This window comes from Mesocricetus auratus, unplaced genomic scaffold (genome assembly GCF_017639785.1).
Source record: "Mesocricetus auratus isolate SY011 unplaced genomic scaffold, BCM_Maur_2.0 Super-Scaffold_100031, whole genome shotgun sequence".
NCBI lineage: Eukaryota > Metazoa > Chordata > Mammalia > Rodentia > Cricetidae > Mesocricetus > Mesocricetus auratus.
This window is the reverse complement of record NW_024429212.1, coordinates 4,142,520-4,167,572: the sequence shown is the minus strand read 5'-3', so window position 1 is coordinate 4,167,572 and position 25,053 is coordinate 4,142,520. Positions and strand designations below refer to the sequence as shown.

The 25,053-nt window shown below is 40.2% G+C and overlaps 2 long non-coding RNA genes across 2 annotated transcripts in view; one reads left to right on the top strand and one right to left on the bottom strand.

Moving 5' to 3' along the window:
- LOC110343254 overlaps nt 1-25,053 on the top strand; it is a 447,219-nt gene that overhangs the window by 153,049 nt on the left and 269,117 nt on the right. The gene's annotated exons all lie outside the window — the stretch shown is intronic.
- LOC121135161 overlaps nt 19,472-25,053 on the bottom strand; it is a 37,010-nt gene continuing 31,428 nt past the window's right edge. Inside the window, exon 4 of the long non-coding RNA XR_005872368.1 lies at nt 19,472-19,597. This is a non-coding gene — a long non-coding RNA (uncharacterized LOC121135161). The remainder of the gene's footprint in view (nt 19,598-25,053) is intronic.

The window sequence follows — 25,053 nt, the reverse complement described above, 5'->3', positions numbered from 1 at the left end:
AAAATTAATGAGGATAAGGGAAAATGACATTTTGCAAATACATGTGTTAGAGATGATTAGCCCCTGCATGAGCAGAAGACAGAGCTGAATTGAACAAGATTTGGAGAAAGAGGTTGAGATAGAATATAGACACATCCAGAGTCAGGATACCCAAGAATCAAAAGGTATAGAGTCACCTGAGGGAAGGTTCACAGCAAAGGGTTGAAGAACAAGAGGGCATGTTGTAATGGAGGTGGGCTTTACTCATTGGCTCAAAGAGCCTCTTGTCTCCCATGTGGTACCAGGTACCTATCCTGATGTACACTTCCTTCTTCTCCCCCTTCCTTCTTCTAGAACTCTCAATGCAAATCATATATGTAGGTGTGCTTAGTTCAGATGTCTAGAGTATTTCTTGTCTCCCATACTTAGAGCAGTATTGGGGTTTGAAGAGATGCAGGATGAAGGCTCTCAGAAGGCTGATGACTCATGTGGGCTTGAAGTCATTAGTGACCCGAATGGCAACTCAAGTATCCATTGAAGGCAATGATTTCATAGACACACAATGCTGACTTTAGTTATTGGCATAAAATTAACAGTTATGAAATAAGTCAATTAAGCTAATTATTTCTCTATTTTACTGAAAAGCTCACAGAAATGTTCTGACAAACTTCTGCCTTTTACTTTCAGTACAATCACTCAACCAGGGATCTTTGGCAGTTATGAAAAGATGTCTTACTTAACTCAGGGCTAAAGCAGATGTTGCTTAAACAGAAGATTCTTGATGACTGGATCGAGATGGTAGGCAAGAAATGCTTTCCCATTGTTGGCATATTAATATGTATTCATTATCTTTCTTGTTATTTTAAGAAAATACATGACAAAAGTCATAGAAGAAAGTGTTTGCTTGAGTTCAGGGTGAGAAAAATGCAGTATCAGGGGCAGCATTGACTGCAGTTACAGATGTCTGAGACACTGGTGACATTGTACCTTCTGTCAGGAAGCAGAGATAAAGCCTGGTATTCATATTTTTTCCTTTTTTCTCATTTTATTCAGTCTGAGAATCCAGCTCATAGGATGGCACTGTCAACATTCAGAATAGGTTTTCTACTTCTCAGTTAGCTTCTCTGAGGTGTCCCCTAGGTGATTCTAAATCCAGTCAAATTAACAATAATGACTAATAATGACAAGCGGCACCTCTGGTGGTATGGAGCTCAAGCAGCCAGGAAGCTGAAATTCTTTGAGGTGGGTAATTGGGGAAAACTACTGATGCCCCGGTAGTGAAAAGACACATACTTTTAAAAGCAAGAATTGGAAAGACAGAGCATAGGAAGAGAAAAGTTCTCAGTGTACAGATTATAAGGAGGTATAGAGCAGAGGGCAGGCCCTCTAAAAGGGAGACTCAGAAAACACAACCAGCACTGGTCAGTGCTAAGCTGAGTTTCACTATAACCAGATACAGAGTCTGCAATTTCCTGGCACTGGGCTTTCTTCTTTCCAGTATTCAGTCCTGATTCTATGATGCAAAGTCATTTCAAGAGGTTCCTAGCTGAGCCCATGGCTTGGAAGTCATGAGTTTTCTGTGTTATCCTGTCCAAAGATATCCTCAGAAAGGACTGGGCAGTGCTGAAGCCAGTGCTGGTCTATTACAGGGGAAAGACTTTGAATCAGAGATATTGAGAGTTCCACTTGGTGAGGCAGAAGGCAAAATGGATATTGACTCCTGTTTGAGACCCTCAAGGAGAGTAGGCATAAGACTCATGATAATAGAAAAAGAATAATTATAAGCAAATATTTTGGGGACCTAATTTCAAACACTGGGGGAGCTTCATGATTCAGTTGAAGACTTCACTGATAGACTAGATGATCAGAAGACCCAATTGCATGGCTTGAAGACAAGGGAGATGAACAAGAACATTTAGAAAGTAATAAAGAAAAAACAGAATGTATAAGACCTCTGTGATACCATTAAAAGTCTAAACTCAGAAATTATGGAATAAGAGAACATGCAAGCTAAAACATATCCAATGAAATAATAGCGAAACTTTCCTAAACCTTGGGAAAGAGATGGACATCAAGGCTTTTGTGCCTCAGCATAGTTGGAAAGCATTTACTCAGGTGATATGTTTTAAAACACAATGAACCCTGAGCAAAGAAAGAATATTGAGAGCTGCAAGAAAGAAATCATATATAAAGGCAAACACACCAGAAGCACAGATTTCATACAGGATTCATAAAATAATGTGGGAATGATGTACTGCAATAGGAAAAGTAATGGCTACCTAAATTATTATATCTAGTAATGTTACTCTTGATAATCAGTGGAAAACACTGTCATAATAATTATCAGCCAATCACAATAATCATAGGACTGCCAAATCAACATCACTGAGATACTTAAGGAATCTAAATACACAAAGGAAAAATGATAAAAACACTCACTCAGAATTCAGAAAAATATAAATGTTGCTGTAAGGGGCTTAAGCAAGTAGGGATTAGGAAGGAATCAAATATTATAAAATAAAACTCATCAAGGTATACAGGATTCAATAATTTTGAATGACTGTGCTCTTGGTTCTCCGATTAAGAGGCGCAGCAATGGCTTAATTATAAAATGAAAACAACAACAACAACAAAAAAAAACAAGTCCAACTATTTGCTGCCTACAAGAAACACACTTCACAGGCAAATACAGGCATGTGCCAAAAGTGAAAGGATGGAAATCAATATTCCAAATAAATAGTACCAGAAACCATCTTGAAATGCAATACATATTCTAACAAACATGGCAAGCCAAAAAAGTCATAAGAAACTTGATCATGTTGATAAAGGGAATGATAAGTAACAAGATATAACAATACTAAACACATGTACATTAAAAGTTGTCACACTAAATTTTATGAAAGAAATCCAGCTAGACATACTGAATCAGATGATCTTAACACACAGCAATCTACTTCATTACTCTTTTCCCCCAAAAATAGAACTTGCAGAAAAAAGTAAAGAAACATCACATATTAAACTGCTCCATACCAAAGCACTGAAAGTAAACATTCTCAGATGCCCATGAAAATTTCTCCCAAGAAGATAATATTCTAGGAAATACATAAAATCTTAACAAGCTTGAGGAAACACCAACAATGCTTGATATTTTACAACATTTTATACAATAAGTCTAGAAATCAACATGATGAAGTCCAATAAATGTTCAAAATGCAGATCACATAACAGACTTTTGAATAATTAGTAAGTCATCAAATAAAACATAAGTGGGGCTTGAAGAACTTCCTAGAGTCCAATTTAAATGAAAACCAAGCACACAGAACCCACAAGTAGATTGGAAGCTGTTCTAAGATGAAAGTTTATTGTTGTCAATACATTCATAAAATTATAGAACTAAATTAAGTGATGAATTTCAACACATTAGGAAAACAGGAATAAACAAATCTAAACATGAATAGAAAAATAGAAATAATAAAGACCATGGCTAAAATGAATGGAATGGAAAATAAAAGGACAATACAAACACTAAACAAAAAAAACAGTTATTAGAAAAAATGAACAAGATAAACAAACTCTTGGGCACATTATCCAATAAGAAGATAAAGATGTCATATCTTTTATAGGCAAAAAAGAGACCCTTATCACAGACACCACTATTTTGAAAACCTATAGTTAACTGGAAGGCACAGATGGAATGATTACATTTCTAGACACATGACTTACTAAAGATGAACCAGAGAGTATGTGCTAGGACACCTGTGGATTCTGAGATCCTTTGTTATTGTCTTTGTGGTCAGCTTTGCCAGTAGGAGCTGAAGGTGGCATTCAGCACCATAGAACATTCTGGTGTGTGATGGTAGATGGATAAAGAGGTCCCAAACATGAACATCTGTGGAGAGGTGGCAGTTTAGTATCTATTCCTGAACAAAGAGTTCAGGAACATTGGCCAAAGTGGACTATGTATTGGTTGACCCTCTTTGTCGTCATGCTTTTTTTTTTTTTTTGGCTTTACGAGACAGGGTTTCTCTGTATTGTTTTGGAGGCTGTCGGTCCAGCCTGGTCTTGAACTCACAGAGGTCTGCCTGCCTCTGCCTCCCGAGTGCCACCACTGCCCAGCATCGTCATGCTTTTTTAGTTGGAATTTCCATAAACAATTTATGATAGGGAATTCCCTCTAATAGGCATATCTACCTTTCTTTTTACCTTCCTGATTTATTAGAAGTTGTAGAGAGAAAAACACAGCTACATGAACCCAAATTTCATTGTTATATTATAAATCACTACAGCCAGAATACAATGAACCAAGGCAGACAAATTCCCTTAGATACGACTCTCAAATTATATAGTAAATATGATGACAGGATGAAATAAAAACTGTTTGAAAACAAAACAACCTGTTTTGCTTCCCTTGTTCAGTCTCCCAAGAAACTAACTCTGGATATTTGTCATACTCTGTGGATAAACAAAGAAAAAGGGTGATTGCATAGCTCCAGGGAGAGGTCATGTCAGTGAAACCATGTGGGATAGGAAATTCTTCTTGGGTGTTAGTGTATTTAGTGTATGCTGTCATTGTAGGAGCTCATTGCAGACATTGATCTCATCCCTGGAAGGTTATGTGAAAAAGCTGTAACAATGCACCACCACGAGGAAGACAGGGAACAGTCAAGTTTCTGGTAGATTGTGCAACTAATTTGAGAAGGATTGTTCTGGTGCATTCTAACTTTATTTCCACATGAATTAGTGGAAGCTAATTACATGTGAAGAAGTGATTACATTTGAGAAGGAAAATAATATCACAAAAAAAGGATGCTATTGTCACTACTATTGATAGAGTGACTTAACTCTGGGCAATGGTGACTGCACCATAACAAGAGTGAACACAGTACTCTTTCTAGAATCAGATGGCTGGCTGGTGGCTGGTGGCTGGTGGCTGGTGGCTGGCTAGAAGCTGTGTGTGTGGTGTGTGTGTGCGTGTGTGTGTGCGTGTACACACTTAAGTAAGAAAGGTCATTTGTAACAAGAACTGCAGAAAGTTGGCACATGTCTTAACTTATGAAGCACAGATAAATCAGGACAGATGTTCTGATTAAAAATATGAAAGAAGACATACTGAAAAATACCAAGTAAATTTATGAAAACCATTTTTCTTTGGCATTCAATAGATGCTCTTACAAATATGTATGGTAGTTTGGCTTTTAAAATATGCACATGCAGAGGCTGGAGAATTGGTTTGGCAGTTAAGAGCACCCCCTGCTCTTCTAGAGGACCTGGGTTCAATTCCCAGCACCCACATGGTGACTCACAGCGTCTGTAGCTCATGTTCTAGGGGATCTGATGCCCTTGGCTGGCTTCTGCATGTGGTGCAAAGATAGACATACAGGCAAAACACACATATACATAAGATAAAAGTAAATAAAACATATATCACTTTAGTTTAAAAACTTAAATATATTATCCTGCATTGCCTGGAAGAAAAGATGAGAGCTGTGTCAATTATTCAGTGTTGATTTCATAGCCAGTTGCAGACTTCACTTTGTGTTGGAGCACATGAGAAGCCTGGAATTTGCCTTACTGCTCTGTAACTCAAGAGCTGTCCTCCAAGGGCTTTGGGGACTAAGTGCTGACTTTGTGAGGCTGAAGGCAGTTTTTCTGATATGTTTGTATTTTTGACATTTGTGTTTATGGCTATCTGAATTCTATCTAACCCATTCCATGCTATGCCCTTCAGAAGTATAAAAGAAATTCTATTCTCTAAGAGTTCCAGGTGTTGAAAAGAAAGGTCTAGATATTTGCCTCTAGTTGTTTTCACTCTAACCACATTGACTACTACTATCTTCCCTCTTCCCCACCAGCATTGGCTGCCAAATGAAAGCCAAGGTGGTTTTTTTTCCTGAGGGACTGAGTAGATGAGGGAGCTTTAAAGGCTTGCCTGGCCTTGCTCATTTTGTATTTTATTAGGTGAGCATTAAAAAAAGAAGCATAGATGCTAATTTAGTGGAAGGACAGCCAGTGAGCCATCTGGACAACACAGTGTGTAATGGCATCTTCTTGTCTCTATGTAGTCTGCATTGATAATAAGTGCTGTGTCTCAAAACCCTTTAAGTAATCAACAATTTTGTGTAGATTTCTTTCAAATAGTCAGACATTTCTCATGGTGATAGAAAATGAACAACTTCTGTTAGAACTTGAAGCTTGGCTACCTACAAGATACCATAACAACTTTAAGTCATGAAGGATCATCCTACAATATGTAAATGAAATGTGTTTCCCTACCAGCACACAGACATGATCCTGGCCGAGAATGTTCCTCAGACACCGTTCCTACAAAACTCATTACTGATCAATGCTAAGAGAGTAACTCTCAAAGTCAAAGCAGATTTCTTTTTATATCACATCAGATTATATTCTGATGTACTTTCAGATTGAGTTCTGGCAGCCAAGTCCGTGACAACTAAGATTTATCGTCTCCAAGATTCATTTTTATGTGTCAGGGTTCTCCCTATGACATGAGAGGTCAAGACCATGAAGACACAAGGTGTGTCAATCTGTGAGGCTGAAGGCAAGCGTTATCTTAGCTAAAATCTGAAGAAATCATGCAGAATAACATAAATAACTTGTTTCACCTAAAATGGAAATCAATATTGAGTCAAAGGAATGCCTAGGTGTACACCAGATTTATAAGTGCTTTAAATGACATATAATACTAAATTCTTCGGGGTGTGTTCCTGTGACCCAGCAGAGATAAATATCTGTGAATCAATACTGAAACATAAAGACATTACCTTGAAATGGCCCACTAGGGCTGCTTTGCAGAGCTAGTGCTATAGTAGCCAATAATTTGTTATTTAATTAAGTGCTCAGATGACATTGATTCTACATTTGCCATTTACTAGCACATACTTTGGATTCTCCAAGTATCAGAGCTTGTGTCAAGAATGTTGATTCTGGATTTATATTGTATGGTTTACTTTTTGAAACAAAACCTGTCAGTAGTTCTACCCAAACAAATCTACATGAGAATCACTGAGAAACCCACTACAGTTCTGGATTCTCTTCTCTTTGTGAAAGCCCCTGGCCCATACTGATGTCCCAGCATACCATCCCTGATGACCTGTCATGTGATGCTATCCCTGGGAAATAAGAACAATGTCCACTCTCCCCAGATAGAGAACCAACCAACAAAGAACAGATACTACTGAAGTTCAACTTGGCGAACCAATGAATTTTATTTTGGTTACAGGAATATTGGTGAGGGGTTACTTATAGAGCAGAAACCACTCAGAGGTAGTTGCAATGTGTTGCTAAAAGCCCACATAAGCTTGTATGACAGTTCATGAAAGCTGGAAACCTGGAACACACTACACAGCCTGCAGTGAGCTCAACAAGTTGGAAATGATATCCTCTCCAAGTAGCTCAGTTAATATGTAACTCTTTCTGGAATCTTAACTGGTCTCTGCTTCATCCAGATAGCTTGACTTGTCTGCCTCTTACAGGCAACTTGGTTGATGCAAGAGTCATCTTCTAGGTATTGCTCTTCACCTGAGAGTCTTCTGGAAATCGTGCATCTTCTCTGCTTCTTCCAGGAGGCTCAGCTGGATAGTCCCTTCTAGATAGGTCAGGTTATCTGGGAGTGTTCTAAGCTGTGCTGCCTGTCTCAGCAGTCCTTAGTACTTCTATAGGCTTGAGGATGGAGGGGGTTAGTGAATCTGGTGAGTTTCAGGGACTTCCTTAAGCCTTTAAGTTGTTAACTTCCCAAGCATAATGAGCTTCCAAGCATGATAGAACCTCTCCTCACAGTGTCCTGTTGTTTCCTCTACCTCTAGAACTTCCTGTGTCTTTACCAGCTTCCCTTCTAGATGGATGGTTTTATGTAGGAAGAAACTGGAAGTAGTAACAGAACATGACCCTATCCCCAACCCTGCAAACTCGTGATCAGAAGTGTTAGTACGCTGAGGGCTGGTTTAGCTATGGCAGGAATCAGGACATGTCCATCCAAACTGAATGATAGATAAGAGCCTATAGAGGAAGCCCCACCTGGTGCTTCAGTAACAGCACACAGCCCAAATCAGGGATGTTATCCACCAAAATGACTACCTTGGATGGATTTTCCACCCTTCCTGTAGCAGGTTATTGCCTCCTATCTTCCGAGAATGTCAGTGTTCTTTGCTTTGTGATGGAAATGAAGTTTATGAATCCAGAGGTCATCTGGTTGATCCCAAATGGCACCATCAGCTGCATCTCATGATTTTGTTACATTTTGCAGAAATAAAATGCATGGAGGAATGTCACTGTGTGGAGTGGACAGGCTGACTGAGGCTTGCCTGTTACTGCATTTTTCCTCTTGGGAAATGGGTAGGGAGTTCGGGCCTATGACTAGGACTTCAGAACAGCCAGGCTAATGGGCATTGAGGGCTGTGTGATACAAAAACATCAGTATTTCAAAATTACTGTTTTTGACAGAGAAAAGGAACATAATATCCTTCTATTTGGGCTTCCCTCTATTGCTTGGTGATTTCAGTATCTGATAACAGAGAGATGTCCTAACTCCAGGGGAAATTCATGTTTCCATAAAATGTAGAATTTATAAACACTGTGGAAATATAAAATTTAAAAGGTCCATCCATATTAACGTTTGATAATTGTCTTTATATTCAAGTCCTATTCAATTTTAAATCTACAAATAGAACCAGCTTACATTTTAGCACAATGCAGGTATTTCGAAAGGACGAAACATTTGGTGGGGAGATAGAAAAATGTCACTAGCTACATTTTCAGTGAAATGAACAGCTTAGGGCTTTCACACCACAACCATAGCATTCACTTTTACTGGCCTTATTTATTTATTTATTTATTCATTCATTCATTATTTTGGTTTTTTTATGAGACAGGGTATCTCTGTATTGTTGTGGAGGCTGTCAGACCAGCCCAGCCTCGAACTCGCAGAGATCCACCTGCCTCTGCCTCCTGAGTGCTGGGATTAAAGGCGTGCGCCACCAGTACCTGGCTGGCCTTTTTTATTTAATGAACATTTTTCATGAAATATATTTTGATCATAGTCTTTCCTCTCCACCGAGATCCTACACACCCGACTTCATGTTTTCCAGCTCCCTCAAAAACAAAATCAAGACAAAAAAAATGAATACAAAGAAACAGCGTTCACAGTGGAGACATTATCGTGACTGAATCTGCTTAAATTACTATCTACAGCCTTCCAAAGCCTCTGAGTAGGTTCACGTGTCGTATATCACCACAAAGAAAGACTAGGAAAAGCTCGTGGCCCACACCAGATATTAGATCCCAAGGCATGCCCTGCTCAGTTGCTAACATGAAAAAGATGGCAAACCAAGGACTCTTCTGAAATTTTCTGTTGCCCTTTTCTCTTTGGTTGAGGTTCATCTTTTTAAGTAGCCTCAGCTCTTGGTGGGGACAAAGGATTCACCATGACAGCAGCTGTGTATGATAGGAAATCCCTAGTGGACAGCACCAGCTACATGGGGGAGTTTAGTCAGAGGTATCACAGCCATGTAAACCAGACTCTATGAGAAAAAAACTCCCTGTTTTCCTGGATGAAAAAAAATCTAAAAAATAATGGAAGCAAAAAAAGGTAGCCGTAGAGTACACACAAATAAAGAATGGGAACAGCATGTGAATAAAAGTCTCTCTGAGAGTTTTGTGATTTTGACTTCCTGTTAATTCCACTTTCCCTCACATTTGTTATGTTATTCAGAGTAATAAATATTCAGTTGTATCCTCTTGGAAGAATTAAAAGGATGGAATCAGGGTTTAGAAGACACTGGGCATTTGCTTATGCAAATCGAATAATACATTTAAAACAGAGAAATTATACATACATACCTAATTAGAACGAGTGTTTCTGGCTAAATGAAACCTCTTAAATCACAAAAGCAGATAATTTAAGAATAAAGCCTGCTAGATGAAGGGTAATTACTACTTGCTGCAGTAAGGTTTTTGCTACTGAAAGGAAGAAAATGATTTCCATAGAAGGAAAAAAAAAGTAAATGGTTTTTAAAAACGAGTTTTTGTTAATAAGGATAATTTCTGTCCCAGTGCCACGTTGCATTAGCTCTGATTTATCCCACAGCGTACCCACCACACGTTGCCAGACTCTAGCTTCCATTCTGGGGATGTAGGATTTTATGGGTCTCACTATCTTCCCATTTATGAAGGGATGTCTTTGGCACAGAGTTGACAACTTTTCCTTCTCTCTAGTCCTCTTGTGTCCTGAGTAAATGCTAATCGCCTAAACATGCTGCTTGCTTTTAAGTGATGATAGGTATGGTTTTGAAAGAAAGTTCTCAGTATTTTACTCTATTTGTACTTGGTGCTATGCCTCTGTCCTGCCTACTTATCTTTCCCTTTTATATTCTCTGTATCTTGAGCAAGAGAAGTCTGTCACCTAGACCCATCATCACCAAGAAAATAGACATAGCAACCAAGGAAAGGCTACTGTTCCTGGCCAAAGGATGTGGATGAGAGATACTAGAGTAGACTCTGGTGACTTCGTTCCCACCCTGGGACCCAAGTATAGTGTTCTATAACTCAGTAGCACATACAAAGACCAGACTTCCTAGTCAGAACTCTGCAGCTTCGCTTGAGGGCCCAGCTTTCTCGCACGGTACCCACAGCTGGCCTGTGGGGAGGGTAGCGAAATTTGCCTCCAGGCCCGGCCCCTGCCCAGGGCAGAGACAAGCATGTAGTTCACATGGTGCGGCAGTAGAAAAGTCTATTGTTTCTGACCTTCCAGCCAATGCCTAAAGAGACTCAAGCATAGGGGGGTTCTCTTCCCTGTAGGATGTCACCAACAATGACAGACTTCCAGGGAAGAATGTTCTATCTAGGTACCAGAAGCCAGAGCAGGCCAGAGTAGCTGTGCAAGGTCTCAGAAAAGAATGTGACAGATAGAAGTCTGCAAAAGGGCTCTGGATCCAAGCAACTAGGAGCGGGGGTAGTCTTTGTTCGTGGATAGCAGACTCAATGCCATCAAGACCCCATTTCTTCTGAAATGTGTAGACTAACCCAAAGCCTCTCAGCAGACTGAACTATGGTTGTTGACAGATGGATATGAAAGCAGCCACAGGAAAGGCCAAGGCTCACAACAGTCATCACAGTATAGAAGAAGGTGGGGAGGAAGAAAAGATTGAGAGGAGGGGGGAGGGGGAGAAGGGGGGAGGAGGGGGCAGTGACAGCAGAAGACGCTTAAGGACTGTCATTGCCAAGCTTCAATGTGCTGTAAGTCCATAGTGATAATTCTGAGCCATCTGTAAAAACATACACAAAAAAGCCATGGAATAGATTAGAGATGCCAAAGTAGATACAATAAATACAGTCCATTGAATGCTCATGAAGGAGTGAGAAAAACTTAATGGAGAATGAGATGGCTTCTCAATAAATGGTGCTGGGCATCTGAATGTCATAACATTAATCTGAATACTTCATATTTTCGTAAGATCTCACTAGAAATGTATCACAGACATGAATGCAGACTGCATTACTATAGAATTTCCACACAAAGAAAAATCAATAAGAGAAAAATGAGAACCAAGAAGAAATAGGAAAGAAATAAACAGGGTGGGAAAAAGTCCTATAATAAAATCCTTCAAATGAATATGACATAAGTACACCAAAGGCAGAGATTTCAGAGTGAATGCAAAGGCAAAAAGCAGCAGCAAATCTAGGTACAGGGAGCTCACTGCAGACACAGGAGTACAGGGACAATCAGATGTGGTGGACATTGTAATGGAAAGTAGGCTTTGCTCTACTGATAAGAAAAAGGGTGTGGGGGTAGATCCAGCTCCATAGAGTGAGGAAAGTCACATTCACAGGACAGCCATAATTCCACCAGGAAAGTTCTGCAGTGCATTTGTGCCAAATGGCAGAGATTCAAACCATGAAACAAAATAGTTACATTGAAATGAGAAAGGGAAATATTCTTGTGGTTGGACAAGGCAGGTTATGGGATTACTGGACCTGAAACCAGCAAGAAACCAGAACAGAAAGGCACTTGTAAAACCAGACCCCCACCCCCAGGCCTGGCCCTGCAGAAAGAACTGCTTTTTCTGAGCACCCAGAAATGCTGAGCAATGTAGATTGTCCTAGCTGCAAAGGAATCCTGTCAGATATTAAAGTGTGGGGATCACAGACCCTGACTGGAAACCCACTTCTCCATCAGCCTGGGAGCAGGCAGCTGTGAGACAATGTTTACTGAAAACATGTTTACTGAAAACAATTCAGTGCCATAAGCTCCCGATAGCCATCCGATAAGGGCTGGCTCACTGAAACACCCTGACTTTGATCTTCCGATGGCTAGCTACTTTTTTCTGCTCCCTGATGTTTTCCGATTCTGGTATCAGAGATTTTAACCACCAGCCAGGAGGAAGGAGAGGTCTGTTGGAGATTTGTGCGTGTATGGATGGCAGAAGTTTTTCTGAAGGGAAGCGTTTTTCTTGGGAAGTTCTCCTAAGCCGATTTGGGGAGCATAAAGTTTTCTTAATGCAACCGACTGGTCTCTGTGTCATCAACCCCAACACCCTCGCCACATTCTCGGATACAGGCTGCGCAGGAGGTGAGGCATTAAAGAATGACACTGGCAGTGTGAGCTTTCCACGCATAATGGAGTGAGTCAGAATGTCAGGATGATAAATGGTGGGAAACCCTAAACAACAGTACATCAAACATCATATTTTTAAACAGTCTTTTGGTCCAGGTGGATTCATATGTATCCAAAGGATCAGCTGCAAGCTGGGAAACCTAGAGGTGATGGTTAAAGATTTCAAAAACTGTGAAGAAAATGACCCAAGATCAAAGCGATAAATGGAACAATTCTTTAATCAAAGAAATTACACTTGCAAATTGAAATTTGATAAAGAAATGAGTGGGCGTGGGTAGTTTTGTGACTGATGCTACCAAACAGTCAACCAAGAGTAAACAGTTAACTTCTGCACTTTCTTTTGAAGAGAGAGGTGGGATGAGTGAGGAAAGTCACATTCATCCTCAGAGGGTTGAACCTTGCAGCCAACACCTCGGGCCACAGCAAATAGGGAATCAGAGACTGGCATACACTCCTTCAGTTCTGAAACCGATTCTATGCGATTAACCCTACAACGATCTTAAAACAAATCTGGTAATCATATCGGTTGAAGCAGATATTTGTCAAAAAAGTCAAATTGAATACTTGCTTCCTGTGAAAGCCTGAACACTTTTTCCTCAATAATTAAGAACAAGGAATGCTGTCCTATAACCTAAAGCTACACATACGTAGTCTAACACACAACATTAGTGCATGTGTGTCTGGTGTAATCAAGTCACAGGGCTTGTTCTCTATTGATTTTCTGGCTTTGATCTTGCTCAGCATCTATGCAAAACATTAAAAGCAAGGAGGCTCTCTGAGCAATCCAGAACTACCTTGACTATTTCTCTATATAACTTCTTGAGAATCTATGGTTATTTCCAGATAAAGGGCAAAACAAACAGGCATTGCCAGATGGGGAGAAGAATGCTAATGTGTGGAGAAAACTGTGCCAGAACTAACATTGAATGTGTGTATAAGGAAGGCTCCTGGCCATTGTCTTCATTAATTCCTATTGTGGTTTCTGGTTTGCCCTATTGGGTTTTCCCAATGTGCTGCTGTTCCCTCCTGGTGCACAGGGTAGCAAGAATCATGGTGGGTCAGCTTTCTCTGTGATACATGACACAGTAGTAGCCTGCTTGAACATCAAGCCAGAGCAGAAGAGAGCTTTCTAGGTGGAGCTAATGCTGACTATTTTGTGACTTTTTTTATCATGACCTGCTTTGGAGAGAACTCCAGATCTCTGTTGATCAGACCAGCAGGAAACAGTACACAGGGCTTTCTTTTTGCCCACTTGGGCTCCTTGTACACAAAGGATAGAACTATAACTCATACTCAGAGTAAACAAAGCTGATGTATTAGAGATCTAGGAAGGCAGAAGGTAGGCTCTGTATCTAGAATAGTTTCTTGCATTTGAATATTCCTGGTGATCAACATTTGTAGTGAGCATATGCTAATCAGACTAATGTGGTCAACACACTGTGGACATGGGTCACAGTATCATACTGTACTTTCTCCTGATCATTAACTTCATGCAAATGTCTATCTACATCAGTCAGGATTCTCTCTACAGGAACAGAACCAATTGAGTTTGTATGTATGATAAAGGGCATTGTTAGACTGGCACACATGATAAGGACTGGATAATGCAATGGCTGTCTTCATCCTGAATGTGCCAAGAACTCAGCTGTCTCACTCTGGTGCTAAAGGTCTAGAAGATTCTTGGGAAGGATTAATGGTTTTCATTCTGCATTGGAAGGCTGAAGAAGTTGGATTCTGATTTTAATGAAGGCTGGTGGTGGCAGTAACAGCAGCAACAATAAGGGTTTAGATTCACTAACAAGCAAGTAGTTAAACAGGCAGGCAAGAAGCCTTGTTTCCCCCATGGATTTTGCTATCTGGCCACTGCCTGAAGGTGCTGCCCTCTGGAGGAAGGGTCTTTCTCTTCAGTTATTCCTTCCTGGAAATGCTTTCACAGACTCAACCAGAGGTGTGTCCCTTCACAGATTTCAGAGCCTATCAACTCCACAATCCAGGTCAGATTGTTTTATTTCACAATTTCTGTCGAGTCATGTATTCCCCAGCAAGGCTTAGGAGCTAGTCAGCATCTCTGGCTGTTGTTAGCTGGAGATCCTGGGGGATTGTAGACACTCCTGGAGCACCTGCCTTCCTTCCAGAAGCTTGACTTTAATGTGACTCCAGTTTCCCACTCTCAATTGCAGGTTACATTAATCTGAGTAGTAAGCTTCATTTACAGTGACTCAAGTCACATGTTTTTTAGCAGAGATACTGTAGAAAGAATATTCAACAGTAACTTGAATGACATTCACAAGAGTTATGTAGTTAATTGTGGCATGCTTCAATGGAGAAAAATGCTGATGGCTTCAATTGCAGCACACCTAATAATTTTATTTAGAAAAAATGCTCATACTACAGGAATTATTATAATTCTTACACCTATATGAGAATGATCAGCTTGAATTTTGCATATAGAGAAATTGATTTTCTTCAGTTGAATACATTTTCAGAGAATAATAAATTTTCTTGGGTTGTAATTGAGATATTTTGCTGACATCAACAATGAAACCATTGACTAATGCAAGCAAGCAGATACAGAATAGATGGCATTTAGTTTGTAATCTGAGATGGCAAACTTATTTTGTTTGGAAATAAAATTCACAAATAACCAAGTCTTGGAATTAGTTAGAAATTGTAGGAGGCTGAGAAAGCCCTGAATGAATGTGTACTGTTGACATGGGCATAGCCATGTCAGGGACCAATACGTCAGATCCATGAGACGTTACCAAAGCCTTTCCCTTACAAGTGTGTAGGAATTGACAAAACCTTCTTCTGGTCCAAGTGCGAATGTTGTTAGTGTATGCAAAAATTAATAACCATAGCTCCCTCCATCTAGATGTTTACAGCCTAAGACTGCTTGCCTATAAAGACCTCCTATGAAGACTGTCTAAAAACCTTCCCTCTATTTCATATATAATAAAAAAAATTAAGGTTTCCCACCTGACCACAGGTTTTCTGTATGTTTGTCTGTGTGCCTGTCCTTTCTATATTACCTTCCTGGCTACTCTACTCCCAGTCAAGTTACTAGGACCAAGATTTGTAGGTTGAGGTAGGCAGTGGCATTGCTTTGGTTTTGATCGCCACTGGTGATTGTTGAATGTCATACATAAAACTCTATTCTCTTATTGTAGTGGGGAAAACACTGCCTGTCTGAGCTATAGATACTTGAAGATTTCTGTTGAAAAGGGAAGAGCTCAAGGTTTAGAGCATGTTAAGTGACAGATGGACTTTGGATTTCCTCTTAATGTGGATGCTACTCCCTGTGGCTTCATATTGATGAGGAAGGTACCAGTAGATCATATGTCATTGAACGGAGTCTTCCATCTTGCATGGTCACTGCAGTGATTCTGGGATATGATCATGTTTCGATCTTCCAGTTTGTTTCATCTATGAGTCAATGTTTTCCCAGCACCATACTGATTTTGTTACTATGGCTCTATAATGCATATTGATATCTGGAATGACAATCTATCCAGCATTCTTCTTTTTGCTCAGGATTTCTTTGACTATTCTTAGTCTATTGTTACTCCATGAGAAGTTTGGAAATGTTTTTCTATTTCTGTGAAGAATGTTGTAGGGATTTTGGTTGGGAGTGTGTTGAATCTATAAGTGACTTTTTATGGAATGGTCATTTTCACAATATTAATTCTACCAGCCTATAATTATGGAAGACCTCTCCATTATTTTAGTGTTTTTATCAACCACTGTCTTCGGAGATTTAAAGATTTAATTGTAGAGGCATTTCATATCCTTGGCTAGGTTTGCCCCAAGATATTTTCTTTGACTCCATTATAAATTCAAGTGTGTGCTGTATCTCTTTCTCAGGATGTTTGTTGTTATATAGAATAACTACTGATTTATCTAAGTTGATTTCGTATCCTGCCACTCTGCTGAAATTGTTGATTGTTTCTGGAAGTTCTTTAGGGAATATTTAAGATCCCTTATGTAAAATATTGTATCTCAAAATAGGAATAATTCAACCTTTTCCCCCATTTGTATTCTTTAATTTTCTTCTCTTGCCTTTTTGCCCCAGCAAATGCTCCAAGCATTATTTTGAAAAGAAATGAGGATGTACTCTTTTTTATACTAGCACTTTCACAAGACATCCACCATTTTACGAAGATGTAAAGAGAATTCAAATCTTCATGACATCTCAATTGACAAAAGAGAAAGGTGAACTACCAGAAAGACACAGATGATTCTGCTGAGATGTAACAGATCTCTTTAATCCATACAGTTCCAAGCTTTCAATATGTAAGTTGTCCTCACCTGTCTCTGTTGGAGAAGTTAGTGTTATTGCAGTCTGAGGCCAGTTGAGATGCACCTGCGGAGATGCTGTGATTGAGAGACAGTGCAGGGTCTCAAACGTCTCAAACAATCGATAAGCATTTGCAGATACCCCCGACAAACTGATGCTGATTATATGCGCCCATTGTATCAGTTGCAAGTGCACTTCGGAATAAAAGTGCTGGCAGAGACATGATGAATGGTGTAGAACTTTGATGAAATTTTCCTGCATTTCATATCTGATCTCTCCCTCTTCATCATTTGGCTAATACTCCAAGTACAAAGATACTTTTGCAAGATCAGTTTACAGAGCACTTATGTGCAAATGAAGGGACTAGGACAAAGGGAAAAAAAGCTTTATTGCTGAGGACACCTCTATCCCTTGACATCATGCTGCTTAGCAGATGATCTCATTTGGTTGATAAGTTATTGATGGTGTACTTGCTGGTGGTGAGTTTGACAAACAGAATTTTTGTAAATGCAGTAACTCAGGCATTCCAAGCCAAGTGTGTAAAAGTCTTTTTTGTTTTGTTTTGTTTTGTTTTGTTTTGAGACAGAGTTTCTTTGTAACATTGGAGCCTGTCCTGGAACTCGGTTTGTAGACCAGAATGGCCTTGAACTCAAAGAGACCTGCCTGTCTCTGCCTCCTAAGTGCTGGGATTTGAAGTCTTCTGAAGTCATGCTGGAAACCAAATGAAACTCCTTTTAAAGCAATAGTTGGCTCCTACAAATTCAGGCCACCTGTGTCTGTGGGTTTCCCCATCATGATCTATACCCGACATGTTCATATTAATCCCTCCTCCCTCTCTTGGACTGGACCTGTCTGGTGCTTACACTTTCTGAGGAGTATATGGGGGTGGGTTGTGGGGAGGTGGGATGAGGGAGAGGAGTGAAGGGGGGAACTGTGCTTGGTATGTAAAATGAATTTAAAAAATATATGGAAAAACAATGGAACCACCATACCTTGACACCTGTCTAAGGATTGATGTATGGGAAGGAAAAGATCTTCATATGGAGATCTGAACAATACTTCAAGCCAGAGGAAAAATTCACTTCAGTGGTTCAATTGAAAATGGTCTATTAAGACTGATCAAAGTATTTAGCATACTGTGGAAATACGTAAGTTTGATGTTTAGGAGTAATCAGTATTTGTTGAGCCCATTTCTGTGAGGGTAAGGAACACTGCCATCAGTCCTGGGATGTCTTAGGATGCTCCCTTTTCCTTCCCTCTTTGTTTCATGGGTGTTTTTCTTTTCTTTTTTTAATTTATAAGTGCATTTGCTTGAAATAATAGGGTTGTATCATGATAAAGATAGCTTGTCTGAAGATGTCTGCTTCTTTCACATGTACACATTTAGATGGCAAAACACAATGAACACTTCACAATGCCTTGCTTCAATTTTGTCTGTCTCGGTTTTGTTTCTTGAACCAAGAAACAACAATCGAATAAAACACAGAGTTAAATTTGTTTATCTGACTACCGAATGATAACCTATATAGCAATGTCAAAACATTAGGGAAAGATTTCCTGTAGCTTTAGTGTTCCTGAAGGATATTGAGTTGCCTGGTGCATTAGAGGATTCAAATTTTCAGTAGTTGATTTGTTTTCTAGGATTGCAGTGGTTGATGGACTTGTAGGAAAGCCATGCCATGGGTCTCTTGATTTTCTAAATCTTTAAGTGTTATTGGAGGTCAATGAGGCACTGGTCAGGGACACTACTCTAGCTCACAATTCCCTGATTTTTCCATCAGCGGACATGTGGTGCCCCAGGCTTAGCTTCTCCCTTCCCCAGGACACCTGAAATTACCAACTTTCATCATTGGCCAACATCTTATGTCTGTCTCCTATGCTTGCTTTCTTTCTTCCTTCCTTCCTTTCATTCTTCCTTCCACCTTTCTTTCTTTCCTTCCTCTCTCTCTCTCTACTTCCTTCCTTCCTTCCTTCCTTTTTTTTCTCACTTCCTTCCTTTTTCTTTAATTTGTCTTTCTTTTTTTGGAAGAAACTAGAATAATGTGATTTGAATGACAATCTACAGTGCTTTCAAGATGTTTAGTTGAGGAAAAGGGGTCCCGTTCTTGAGTCTCCTCAGAGTTATAGCTGCCCCTCCCTAACACTGAATGGTAAGTGCGTGAGTATGACAGAAACTGGTGCAGATATCTGAGATTTAAAACTTAACATCTGGTGATGAGCATCTAGGCTGGTTCCACGTACTTCTTTCATGAATTGTAGTTCTATTTTTAGTTTTTTGAGCAACCTTTAAACTAATCTCCACAATGGCTATACCAGCTTGCTTTTACCATGTTGATGTCAGTTTCCCTAGGGCAAGGTGTTGATGACATTAATGGCTTCATTGTTTCCCTAGGCTGTGCTGATCTACACAGGACAGCCCCAGGCTGATGTTACCCTGGATCCTTCACAGGAAAGAGGCCTGGTCCCCCTAGAGTAGTGGGCTGTCTGGAAGTCACAGTAGTAATTTAAGCCTGTATCGCAGGAAATGCATCACCACCATTTCAGGAAAGGCTAGTGACATTCATGGGGGATAAATTCCACAGAGGCACCTGGCAGAAATTCATCTTCAAATGAGAGAGGTCGAGAGTGCAGGCATCTCACCAAATGTGTCAGTAGAATGATGGAGGAGTAGGGGCAGCCAGTAGCAGGGAGCAGGGCTGGAAATAAACAAAAACCATGTGAAGGTTCCTGAGAAAAGGCACCGCCATTGTGCACAAAGTTTCTCAATTAGAAATTCTCTAGGTTCCTTTATGCTTAAGGTATAGACACTTCCTGAGGTTCTGCCTAGAGGCAGAGAATGAGTTTGCTTTACTGTGAGTCTGAAGTGACACCAAGGGGAACAAATCAAGATGTCCCTGGTCCTGCCTGCCTCCCACAGGGTAAGAATAGAGAGAGAACAAAACCTCTTTTTACAAATAAATGATTACCTAGAATGTATAATAGCAACCAAAGACTGAAGTCAGAAATAAAAAAGTTACTTAACTCGTTTACTGAAGACCATAGTTAATATGAAAACGAAATAAGAACTTCTATACAGTGACAATGGCTCGAATTTGTAATCATAAACGCAAAATAGTGGAAATGGATTTGCGGTGGAAAGGAAATCTGATAACTCTGAGAAATTTTAATAGGGAAATTCACAACACTTATATAAAATCAAGAGTCAACATGGCAGACTGAATGAAGACATGTGCTATACTCTGGGCAGGAAGGTTTGATTCCATGAGGAGATGATGCTTCTGAAATCGATTCACAGACTAAATTCAACTTCGATGAGAAGCAGAGGTGGGATTGGGTTGATACAAACCTGAGTTTATGGGGATAAACAGGGGCTTTCCAGAAGGCACACTTTGGAAGATGACATGGTACATGGTTTGCATCTCAGAGAAACTCCCTGATGGTGATGTGGGCCAGTCGTCCAACTTTAAACATCCAAAGGAAGATCTGAAGAGATGGGCAGTTAGAGTTCATGCTGCTGTAGCCAAGAACCCATATATAGGAACTCACTCACAGCTTCCTGGACCAGCTCCAAGCATCCTGATGCCCCCTTCTGACCACTGTGGGCACTTGTAATAAGTGTATGTACACACAAACCCATGTGTGCACATAATTTAAAAATAATACAAATAAATATTTAAAGACTATTCATTGGAGTAATAAGTAGGTCTCAAGTTAGGACAAAAACAAGAGTCTATGAGGGAGACATGTTTATATGTTTTAAATATTGCCTTTATTAATAGTATATATGTAAGTGTAATGTTTGCTAGAACATGGAGTTTAGTATGCAGGGTATACTAAAGGCAGCTGAACTATCAAGAAGTCCCCTGGGTAATGCATGGGTAGGCAGCCACTGAAAAGTCCTAATCCTGGGGTAACTTCCAACTCTTACACGATCTCCTGGGATGAAAGAAAGACCTCACAATGATCTCACCAAAGCTCCTGATTTCTGTGAGCTGTGTGAAACCCTGTGCTCTCCCCTCTGAGAAGGGATGCTCAGGGCCTGGTCTTACCAGGGACTGATGATGATGAGAGCAGCCACCTGATTTAAGACAGAAAAGTCACATTCAATCTGGAAGAGCCAGATAAACACAAGCTGACCTTATAAAACTGAGTAGAATCGGATGATCTCTTACATAACCCATTCCATCCTTCAGGATTAGTCTCTGTGGTTGGTTGAGCAGGTGACTTGAGAAAGACCCCTGGCATTTCATCAAACTGTGGCCAGAGGTTGGGACAGTGGCATCTTCTTGACACCGCAGTGGAGTTCTCCATGTAACTTCCTTCTCCAAAACGTCCCCCACCAATGTAAGTGCTCAAGTCACCTGCTCCTTACATTTCCCCCCCATGTGATGAGTACAAGGGATCCCATGTCTGCTACCTGTTTGAGGCTGCTGAGAATTCCTGTGTACTTTCTTGGCAGTCTACAGAGCTATCATTCCATTAGAAGGGAAGGATGCTCTTTTTGTTTGCTTTTATGTTGCTGTGATAAACATCCCAATTAAAAGCCTCTTGGCGAGGGAAGTATTTTGTCTTACAGAATACAGCCTATCATGAAGGGAAGCAAAGGCAGGAACTCAAAGCAGGAGTTTGAAGCAGAAACCACAGAGTAATGCCATTCACTGGTTTGTTTGATATCACCTAATTGCTAGTTTTCTTGAAGAGCCCAGGAAACCTTCATAAGGGTGGTTCCTCCCACAGTGGGCTGGGCTACATCAGTTCAACTAGAATCAAGAAAATGTCCAATAGATGTGAGAGTCAAAGTACCTTCTTCTCATGTGATGACCAAGATTAGCCATCATTGGGTCAACTTCAGATTTAGGGATCCTCCAAAGTGTTCTGAGCCTAGCATTACGAGCGCTGCCTGTTTCTCATGATGCTCTGACAGTTGATGTCACCAGAGTTATTTATCTGAAGTAATTTGCTCAGTCACCTTTTACATAACAGCCTGATTCCATGCTACCCCATAATCACTAGATCTCAGTTAGGTTATAAGCATACCGACCCAGCCTAGTCAGACTCATTTTTAGAGATGTTCACCGAGGAATTGTCTAATGAAATTCCAGTAAAAGGAGCAATAAATGTCTTTCTTGCTAATTAAGTGGTTATAGAATCTTTACCCTGTTTTATGATGCAATAACTTGGCTCCTGGGCAGATGGATTTTAAGCCGAGGACTCTGTTCTCATTATCTCATAAAGTAACTCCTCGGCCATCACTGCCGTAGAACTCTGAGTTCTCAAACCTTCCTGTTTGTTTACAAAGGGCAAATGAGTACTGGATACCTAAATGGGTCCCGCCTCATCTTCAGTGGCCCCTCACTACACTAGGGGTGGACACAGGAGCTGGTGAGGAGGCAGTCATGGGGAAGCCAGATAGAAATTCTGTGGCTCTACTTTGTCCTGTTTGTTTTTCTTTTTTTTTTTCTTGCTTTCCTTTTCTTTGAGAAAGGACCTCAATAGGGTGACCTCAAACTCTCCCTTGCCCAGCTGCCCCCTAAGTGCTGGAATACTAGTTCTCACTACCACACCAGGCTGCCTTCTCATCTTTCATTGCTGTACAAAACAGAGAGATGCCCATGCCAGAAAGGATTTATAACACTGGGGTCACAAGTTTCGGTTAAGTTATATTCAATTTTTACCGAGCTGTTTGATGTTTGGTCCTAAGATTTTATACAATAAAATTGGTAAAGTAAAACCACAGGATAGTATCTTAAAATATACTACTCAACTCTTGGGATATTTAAAATAATACTATTTTAGAAATTTGCTTTGGGTACTTTTTAAATGATGTTTATGCATGATTTTATGTGTGGGTGTGTGCACGTTAGTGCATGTGCTCAGTGCGTTCAGGAAGGGTGTTAGATTGTCTAGAGCTGGAGCTGCAGACAGTTGTGAGAACCCTGATGCCAGTGCTGGGTACCGAACATGGATCCTCTGCAGGACAGTGTGCACCCTTCACCATCTCTCTGAAGACATTAGGAAGTCAAAACTGTAGAAAAATTTCATGTTTTCAAAGAGACTAGACAAAAGAGACTAGAAAGAGTGATTCAAACATGAGCAAATAGGACTGGAGAGATGGCTCAGTGGTTAGGAACACTTCCTACTCTTCTGGAGAATATGTATTAATCTCCTACTGTCCACACAGCGGCTCACAACCATCTGCAACTCCAGTTTCTAGGGATCAAAGACCCTCTTCTGGCCTCTGCAAGCACTAGTCACATATGTGATACATATAGACAAACACACATGCACAAGATGACCAACCCCATTTTAATGAACAAATACAAATAAATGGAAAGTGTTCTAATAGGCTATTCCCAAGGGAAAGCAGGCTTTGAGCCTAGATAGCCATGTGCTTTCAGATTCTCATTTCATGCCTCCTGGATGGGGATTCCTCCACCTTGACTTGTGGTAAGTGCTTGAAATGATGAAGTCATTTCCCTCAGAATGTTTTCTCTTTCCACGTACTCCCAAAAACTAATGTGATTAGAAAATAAAATTACATCTCAATTGTTAGGTATTTGCCATGTGTTTCACTCCAGGGGATAATCAGACAAGATACTTGTTGACTGTTGTCAAGCATCTACTGGGCACTGCCATTCACCTAAGAAATTGGGTTTGTGCCTACAGCAAGGTAAATTATTTCTGGACATGTTTATCATTATGAAATCATAAAGGATCAGACCTGATACACAAGTTATGCTGACATGGCACTTTGTGGTTTGTGATAGCATGGGTAAGCAGGGACATTCAACAAAGCATTATGACCTGTTGTTCCATTCTGTAGCCTGGGAGATGCCCAAGGGAAAATTACAGACCTCTAGAAGCCTCCAACACTAATGCATTTTGAATGTGCCTTCCTCCTACACTGAGCCATTATATATTCTGTGTAATCTAGAAGTTTCAAATGTCCACCACTGTATTTTCATGTAAAACCAACAGTGGCATTATCAAAATATGTATTCAATACAGGGAAATTAAAGATGGCTGACAGGCCTTACCTGAAACCTCATTAATTCCAGACTCCCTAAACAGCCTTACATATGCAATTAGCTGGAATGAATAGGCATAAAGTAATGGGGATCGTCAGTGAAATGAGCTAGCCCTCTCACAAGTCTTCCCAACACAACATTCACTTATACAATCATATAGTGAGATCTTGTTCCTAAATCAGTATCTCTAGGACCAAATTCAAGTTGGCTGAATTTAGAAAGCGATATAGTAGGGATATAGAGACAGGAAGAAAATGCTGAACTTAAGATGCATGGATTGTTATGGTAAAGTACACATTTCTAAAAGATGTATTCCAAAAAACAAAGGCTATTATAATACAAACAAACAAACAAAACAAGACAAAACAAGGGGATTTCAGGTGAATGATCACCTGCTATAAATGCATATAATTAATTGTCCCTTAATCCTGAGTTGTGTCTTACTGTCACTCATCAATGATCCATTTAACTACAACCATAGGTCTCATTAATTTGAAACATAGAGTTCGGCACTTCTCTTGGATCATAGCTTTTCCATGCTTGGGTTCTTTATTTCCTTTGTGTTTGTTATTTGTGTTCTTTCTCTTCCTCTCTTTGTTTAAATAAAGGTTTACAAATGTCCGTTGTTTTCTGTTTCCACACTTAGGATTGAACCCAGGCCCCTGTGTGCATGCAAGGCTAGAACTTTGCCGGACTTACATCTCCAGGCAAGCCTGTTGTGTTTTGCTCTTTGTTGTATTTATCCCATCATGAGTTGATGTGAGTCCAAGTGGACGAGTTTTCTTCTCCCAGGTTTCATGAATCCCCACACTCCTTGTCTTTTAATTATCTTCCTGGATTCAATCCTTGTGCTTTTGTAGTTAAGCCCCTTTGCTTTCAAACCTTATGCCATCATGCTTTGGGTTTGCTATTTGTTGCCAAGAGAGTGACTCGTTTTGCCTCCTCCTAACATTTGCATATGAGCACACTGTGTGTGTCTATGAGGAAGGGTTTGCCTCGAAGTCTTGGCTGCACAGATCCTGCACATTACTCAAAAAGCTGCTTTGTAGCAATGTCCTCTGTCAGCTCCCCTGGCCCTGGGATGCAGGTAGGAACCTCTGATAGTGTTTCTAGAAGTCTTGGAT